Source organism: Salmo trutta, chromosome 17 (assembly GCF_901001165.1).
Source record: "Salmo trutta chromosome 17, fSalTru1.1, whole genome shotgun sequence".
Taxonomy (NCBI): Eukaryota; Metazoa; Chordata; class Actinopteri; order Salmoniformes; family Salmonidae; genus Salmo; species Salmo trutta.
Window position 1 is genome coordinate 13,919,654 of NC_042973.1, and position 9,397 is coordinate 13,929,050.

Here is a 9,397-nt window from a genome sequence, read left to right on the forward strand (position 1 = left end):
CTTATAGCTGTCTCTCTCCTGCTAATATGAGACACACTGCAAACAATAATGAGTTGTTAAGACGTCCCCAGGACATCACAAAATGGTCGCCTAAAGTCGTCAGGATGTTGTGTCATGGTCCCCTGGAGGTTTTGTCTAGTTCCCGGTTTGTTCCGAGGATGTTTTTAGGACGTTCTTGGGACGTTGTGCCATAGTCCCATGGAGACATAGAAATATCCATACAAAGAAAAGCACATTTTTTGTCCATTAAAATAACATCAAATTGATCAGAAATACAGTGTAGACAGTGTTAATGTTGTAAATGACTATTGTAGCTGGAAACGGCAGATTTTTTAATGGAACATCTACAGCTTCATTAAGTACCTGGAAAACACCAGTCTCAACGTCAACAGTGAAGGGGCGACTCCGGGATGCTGGCCTTCTAGGCAGAGTTGCAAAGAAAAAGCCATATCTCAGACTGGCCAATAAAAAGAAAAGATTAAGATGGACAAAAGAACACAGACACTGGACAGAGGAACTCTGCCTAGAAGGCCAGCATCCCAGAGTTGCCTCTTCACTGTTGACGTTGAGACAGTGTTTTGCGGGTACTATTTAATGAAGCTGCCAGTTGAGGACTTGTGAGGCGTCTGTTTCTCAAACTCGACGCTCTAATGTACTTGTCCTCTTGCTCAGTTGTGCACAGGGCCTCCCACTCCTCTTTCTATTCTGGTTAGAGCCAGTTTGCGCTGTTCTGTGATGGGAGTAGTACACAGCGCTGTACCAGATCTTCAGTTTCTTGGCAATTTCTTGCATGGTATTCATTTCTCAGAACAAGAATAGACTGACAAGTTTCAGAAGAAAGTCCTTTGTTTCTGGCCATTTTGAGTCTGTAATCGAACCCACAAATGCTGATGCTCCAGATACTCAACTAGTCTAAAGAAGGCCAGTTTTATTGCTTCTTTAATCAGAACTACAGTTTTCAGCTGTGCTAACATAATGTGCTAACATAATTGCAAAATGGTTTTCTAATGATCAATTAGCCTTTTAAAATGATAAACTTGAATTAGCTAACACAACGTGCCATTGGAACACAGGAGTGATGGTTGCTGATAATGGGCCTCTGTACGCCTATGTAGATATTCCATTCAAAATCAGCCGTTTCCAGTTAAAATAGTATTTTACAACATTAACAATGTCTACACTGTATTTCTGATCAATTTGATGTTTTTTTAATGGACAAAACATTTGCTTTTCTTTCAAAAACAAGAACATTTCTAAGTGACCACAAACTTTTGAACGGTAGTGTACACTCATGAAAATGATTATATTTATCATAGTGATTCAGGAGTAACATTAATAAAACAGAAAAATATGCCCCACCAAAATTAGACAACTATACTGAAAATCCATACTCAAATTGCTGAAATAGGTAATTGAAATAAATGAGACAATAGTCAGATTAACTCAGTGACGTCCTGGGAACGTCCAGGGAACTAGACAAAGGTCCCCCAGAGAATGTTCCCTTGAGACCATCATGCAATGTTCTTAGAAAGTTCTCAGAACGTCACAAGGATAACGTCAAGCTGAAACCCTTAAGGGACCTAAAGGAACGTCACTGAAGGATGTCCCCTGTTTGCTGGGCAGCCACTTGACTCCTATGATTGGATAGGTAATAGGGTGGATTTGCAGGAGATGAGAGAGGTATCAAGTTTAATGTTAGAGTAATGGAAACACGACTTTCATCAATTCAAATGGACGTCCGTAAGCACAAGTTGGGCTTTCGCCTTCAGTATCTCCGTGTCTACCTGTAACCTGGTGAATGGATGGGATTTGAGAACGAGGTATTGCAATCAATAAAGTTGTTCATTGAAAGTTATTAACACATTATACAATATATTATAGGTACAGATTAGGCCTATCAAAGGTTGCTAATTATTGCTAATTAACAGTAGCATGCGACTGTGAGTGTAGATAATTAAAAGATGGAAAAGATAGCTGCAAGTGGTTTCTGCATTTTGCTGTACATTTGAAATGCCTTTCCTACCAGTTGACTTGACATTTTGCATAATTTCATAATCAAAGTGAGCTTTAGCTGAACAAAGCACAACCAGAACAAAAGCAACAAGCAGACAAAGCACGTTTGAAATGTAAATGTTTTTGAATACATTTATTTAATATCTATTAGCACAAATGTCTGGACCCTCATACCATCAATTTAGGTGTCTACATCAACGTTGATTTACCTTCGATAAAAATCTTTGATGGATTTTTTATTTTATTTTTTACAATCCACTGTTATTTATATATTGTATGCTTTGTAAATAATATATTTTTACGCTCCAAATGCTCGTAATGCCCCTCATTTAATATTTTTTCCAATCCCAAAATCATATACCGCTGCTTTAGCAATATGACATGACAGCACTTTGAGGATTTGGAGCACAGTGACATTTGATCTTTTGGTAAACCCTTTGATGTTCTCTGGTTGCGTCACACATTCTCCTATCTTATACGTGAACACTTTCACTTGAATCATGTGAAGGAACTGCTAAATAAAGACAACTAAATGTACATATAATTAATTGGTCATTGGTTAATTCACATATTTCTAAAGTATGAGTCGCTGTCTCTAGTGGCAAAATGTATTTCGAGTGAGCATGAACCTGCGGGAGTAGGCTGCATGATAATTGTATTCAGAAAAAAGACTTGTTCTCAGGTGTGTTATACATGAGAAGGAAGTATTATATGAATTCATATTCAATTCGTGGGGGGCTGGAAGGAGCAGGCTAAAATCAATGGCAGGATTTTCTCAGAGGGATTGAACAGGCCGCAGGCAGACAGTGTTTGATCACCGCTGAGAACGAGCACGAGCTGCCGTCGGGATGCTTAATAAGTAGAAGGCAGGAGGGAGGGAGAGGGAGAGAGAGATAGAGGTACACTTATTTGTAGTGGGCCAACAGACTGCCATAAGGGGGTTACACAGGGTCACTGGGCCACAGTTGTAGCCTAGCCAGGGGACCAATGTACACTACAGAATACAGGGTTACAGTGTCACTGTTTGACTGACAGAAACAGATTCAAGGCTGTTATATCTCATAATTAGCAACACATGACTGACCCCAATGTGCTCTGACTGACTGGGGAAGGGTCAAGAAGAATTGTTCCCCATGACAGTTTAAAGTTTCACTTTATATTAACACCATCATCCAGAGATATGTTACCTCCATATCATGCAATTATGAACAACACCTAAATGTAGACAACTCTGTATTTGTTTTGATTTGAGGGTCAAGGGTCAACTTCAATTACCCTAAAACCTGTTCTACTGGGTGGAACTAGACAAAGCTCCCACGCTTGAATCAACGTCATTGTTTCGACGTCATGCCACCAACCTAAATCAAGAGGTATATTTAAATAAAATTAGAAGCCACCATCCAACGATTCCTGCCTGAACAGTGACTTCTACTGGTATACACTGAGTGTAAAAAACATTACGAACACCTGCCCATTACATAGACTGACCAGGTGAATCCAGGTGAAAGCTATGATCCCTTATTGATGTCACTTGTTAAATCCACTTCAATCAGTGTAGATGAAGGGGAGGAGACAGGTTAAATAAATATTTTTATGCCTTGACAGAATTGAGACACACACACACACACACACTCTCACTAAAGTATGTTTGCCATTCAGAGGGTGAATGGGCAAGACAAAAGATTTAAGTGCCTTTGAACGTGTATGGGAGAAGGTGCTAGGCGCGCCGGTTTGTGTCAAGAACTGCACCTCTGCTGGGTTTTTCACGCTCAACGGTTTCCCGTGTGTATCAAGAATGGTCAACCACCCAAAGGACATCCGGCCAACATGACAACTGTGGGAAGCATTGGAGTCAACATGGGCCAGCATCCTTGTGGAATGCTTTCGACACCTTGTAGAGTCCATGCCCCGACGAACTGTTCAGAGGGCAAAAAGAGGAGGGTCCATGCCTCATTTGAATAGTTGAAAGTTACTCTTCTTTTTTTTACAGAAGCTGTAAATTCAGAGTGCGGTTGGGTTTATGTAGGCTACATTGACATCTGATTTGTCCAAAGGACAACATAATTTCGACGTGAAGCTAAGTATACTATCATTCATCTATGGTTGATTGGATATTTGGAGGTTTAGAAGTAGTCATCATTAGCCCTATAAATAGAATGACAAATTCATAATATTAATAATAAACCTTTACCTTTGGATATGGACCTTAAAATTGAGGAGATCTTAAAGTTTTTCAGTTAAGTGCCTGCACTTGCTATTCCAATCCACATTTTTTTGTTGGGCAGTTAGGTTCCTGCAAGAACCCCCAAGAACTAAAGCGAGTGTAATGTTAAAGTAATGGAAACATTGGTTGAAATTAGATGAAAACAGTACTGGTTGATGACTTTTTGCAAATCCAAAAGTGTTTGCCACATAGATTCACGATAGGTTTAAAAATGTGTGTGCCCAGTAGGAAGTGATGATTTTCTATTTTTTTTTAATATTCTTGACAGAATTACTGTAATATTCTTCTTCTGATAAAGTTTGCCTGTTATAAATAAAACAATGTTGTAATGTGTACAGTAGGCTACACCAGGTGATTTTAAACAGTTACCTTGAGGCTTTTCCCATAGTTCATGATTTTACCATAGAAATATTGGTCCAGCTTTAAATGACGTTCAGCTTATAAAGCCTTCATAATGCCTTCATGAGCACTACATAAATGTGTTACAAAGCATCTATAACCGAATGTCAGGCTTTATACAGTGTTCATAAAGGTGGAAGGTCTGGTGGACCAATGCATCAAACTTGGCCTTCATTAGTTAGGGTTAGGGTTAAGATCTAATTTCAAGAAGATAAATTGTGCAAATGAGCAGGATTTCGCCATAATTATGACTTTGTGATTGTGTTAACTAGTGACGAGCAGGGCGAATGATGACAAATACTTTACTTCGTAAGGTCACTACCATAGAATTCTATGATCACTCTCACTAAAGCCAACTTTCAATGGTTGATATCCCAGGCTTATATGTGCTGTGTGTGCAATAGCCTGGGGACATTACACCAAGAAACTCTTACCTTGATCAAAGCCCCCAACATAAGGAAATTGAAAGTGGCTTTCTTCTGGAACCAAGTTGCATGTTCCTCACTACACAAACACCTACACAACAATATAACGAACCTTACCATGCGGGGCTGGGACCAGTCAGGTCTTTGACCCATTCACCCACTCCCCAGCTGAAAGATCAGCCAAAATGTTGGTACCATTGTAATCACTCCCTGGTCTCCATGGGAACAGAAGAGGAATACCTGGTGAAGTAGTCTCAGGTTGAATTACTCCAAATCATCTTGGCTCTGACACACACACACACACACACACACACACACACACACACACACACACACACACACACACACACACACACACACACACACACACACACACACACACACACACACAAGCTTTGCAGGTCCATCAACCAATTTAAGTAGCTCTCATACTCTACAGTAACCTTCGGCTCATGAGAGAACCTTCATATATCAGCAGAACTGTCACCTGTGCTCCCTCTCCGGCCTCTAGGTCACCAGGCTGCTCGTTATGGTGCACACCTGTCACCATCGCGATGCGCAGTTGCGCGTCATCAGACTCACCTGGACTCCATCACCTCCTTGATTACCTGCCTATATATGTCACTCCCTTTGGTTCCTTCCCCAGGCGTTATTGTTTCTGTTTCAGTTCTGTGGGTTGTTCGTGTTTTGTATTATGTTTTCATTTATTTATTAACTGATTCACTCCCTGAACGTGCAACGTTATTAACGTTATTAACCGATTTATTGACACTTTATGTAATGTCCTTACTTTAAAGTCAGACCCCTTTAGTAATTTATAACACATGCACAAATGTCTTGTATCATATGATGCTGTACTTACCATAAAGTGAAACATCTTTGGTCATCCATAACAGATACTTAAAGGCTTAATGATGTAACACAAATGTATTAATACTTAGGGAATTATCACTAACAGTTAAAATAAATAAACATTAAAGACATGTTTAAACCATACATTTCTTGACATTTTTTTAAACAATACACATACATTAACTTTAAAAAAGTCCAGCAATGTAAATACATTGAACATTATTACACAGGGCTGTGTACAATGTACAGTGAACAGTGTGTACAGTGAACAGTGTGAACAGTGTAGCTTGTTCCTGAGCTGGTGGATGAATGGTTCTTGCCTCTGCCTGCTGGAGGTACTGCATATTGGTTCCCACCTTAAAGTAACAACAAATCAAGTTAGCAGGTATGTAAGGAAATGCCTTTGTCACACCATCTGGATAAGGGCATTTCTTTGCTGGGCCAGAAATACTCCAAAAGGGGAGATGGGAACCTCCATTCTTATTTTTGTATTCCTCTTTTATTTACACATCTCATGACATGGCAATGAGACGTGGCAGTATCTCAAGGGATTTAGCTGATCCTGCTAGCTAGCTAAATTTCATTGGCTAGCTAGGTAGCAATTGCTGTGAAGTCACTGAAATTATTTGAAATAACTATCGAGGTAGCTATGTAATCTAACGCAACACTTAACTACTACAAGCCAATTTAAATTACAATAAATAAAATTTAACTTACTATTTTTTAGCTGTCCAGTGGCATCACAAGTGGGCATTTGATTTGCAAACTCATCACATGCCCTACATGTAACTTACATAAACACTGCTAACCAAACAACACTGCAGGGCATGTTTACTGAAATAAAGGGAAACTACAATAAAAATCTAAGTTTCTATAAAAAAAAAACAGACCTCAAAAGTAATCTCCTGATGTGGTTTAAGCGAATTGATTTCCCCTCATCTATCTTCAGAGTTTGTTCTGTTAGGTGACCTAAACTGGGATATGCTTAACACCCCGGCAGTCCTACAAGCTAAGCTTGATGCCCACAATCTCACACAAATCATCAGGGAACCCACCAGGTAGAACCCTAAATCCGTAAACCTGGGCACCCTCATAGATATTATCCTGACCAACTTGCCCTCCAAATACACCTTTGCTGTTTTCAATCAGGATCTCAGCAATCACTGCCTCATTGCTTGCATCCGCTATGGGGCCGCGGTCAAACGACCACCACTCATCACTGTCAAACGCTCCCTAAAACACTTCTGCGAGCAGGCCTTTCTAATCTACCTGGCCTGGGTATCCTGGAAGGATATTGGCCTAATCCCTTCAGTCGAGGATGCCTGGTCGTTCTTTAAAAGTAATTTCCTCACCCTCTTAAATAAGCATGCCCCTTTAAAAAAAATGTAGAACTAAGAACAGATATAGCCCTGGGTTCACTCCAGACCTGACTGCCCTTGACTAGCACAAAAACATCCTGTGGCGGACTGCAATAGCATCGAAAAGTCCCCGCAATATGCAACTGTTCAGGGAAGTCAGGACCCAATATACGCTGTCAGTCAGGAAAGCAAAGGCTAGCTTTTTCAAACAGAAATTTGCATGCTGTAGCTCTAACTCCAAAAAGTTTGGGACACTGTAAAGTCCATGGAGAACAAGAGCACCTCCTCCCAGCTGCCCACAGCTCTGAGACTAGGTAACACAGTCACCACCGATAAATCCATGATAATCGAAAATTTCAATAAGCCATGCTTTCCTCCTGGCTACCCCAACCCCGGCCAACAGCCCCCCCCCCCCCCGCAGCTACTTGCCCAAGCCTCCCAGCTTCTCCTTCACCCAAATCCAGATAGCAGATGTTCTGAAAGAGCTGCAAATCTTGGACCCGTACAAATCAGCTGGGCTAGACAATCTGGACCCTTTCTCTCTAAAACTATCCACCATTGTTGCAACCCCTATTACCAGTCTGTTCAACCTCTCTTTCATATCGTCCGAGATCCCTAAAGATTGGAAAGCTGCCGCGGTCAACCCCTTCTTCAAAGGAGGTGACACCCTAGACCCAAACTGTTATAGACCTATATCCATCCTGCCCTGCCTCTCTAAAGTGTTCGAAAGCCAAGTTAATAAACAGATCACTGACCATTTTGAATCCCACCGTACCTTCTCCGATGTGCAATCCGGTTTCCCAGCTGGTCACGGGTGCACCTCAGCCACGCTCAAGGTACAAAACGATATCATAGCCGCCATTGATAAAAGACAGTACTGTGCAGCCGTCTTCATCGACCTGGCCAAGGCTTTCGACTCTGTCAATCACCATATTCTTATCGGCAGACTCAACAGCCTTGGTATCTCAAATCACTGCCTCGCCTGGTTCACCAACTACTTCGCAGACAGAGTTCAGTGTGTCAAATCGGAGGGCCTGTTGTCCGGACCACTGGCAGTCTCTATGGGGGTACCACAGGGTTCAATTCTCGGGCCGACTCTTTTCTCTGTATATATCAATGATGTCGCTTTTGCTGCGGGTGATTCCCTGATCCACCTCTACGCAGACGACACCATTCTGTATACTTCTGGCCCTTCTTTGGAAACTGTGTTAAAACATCTAGATGTTCCGCTAGCGGAACACCGCTCCAATATCCAATGATAGGGCGTGGCGCGAATTACAAACACCTCAAAAATCCAAAAACTTCAATTTTTCAAACATATGACTATTTTACACCATTTTAAAGACAAGACTCTCCTTTATCTAACCACATTGTCCGATTTCAAAAAGGCTTTCCAACGAAAGCAAAACATTAGATTATGTCAGGAGAGTAACCAGCCAGAAATAATCACACACCCATTTTTCAAGCTAACATATAATGTCACAAAACCCAAAACCACAGCTAAATGCAGCACTAACCTTTGATGATCTTCATCAGATGACACTCCTAGGACATTATGTTATACAATACATGCATGTTTTGTTCAATCAAGTTCAGTTCATATTTATATCAAAAAACAGCTTTTTACATTAGCATTTGACGTTCAGAACTAGCATACCCACCGAAACTTCCGGTGAATTTACTAAATTACTCACGATAAACGTTCACAAAAAACATAACAATTATTTTAAGAACTATAGATACAGAACTCCTTTATGCAATCGCGGTGTCAGATGTTAAAATAGCTTTTCGGTGAAAGCACATTTTGCAATATTCTGAGTAGATAGCCCGGCCATCATGGCTAGCTATTTTGACACCCACCAAGTTTGGCACTCACCAAACTCAGATTTACTATAAGAAAAATTGGATTACCTTTGCTGTTCTTCGTCAGAATGCACTCCCAGGACTTCTAGTTTACACCCAATGTTGTTTTGGTTCCAAATAATCCATAGTTATATCCAAATAGCTGCGTTTTGTTCTTGCGTTCAAGACACTATCCGAAGGGTGACGCGCCGACGCGTATCGTGACAAAAAAATTCAAAATATTCCATTACTGTACTTTGAAGCATGTCAAACGCTGTTTAAAA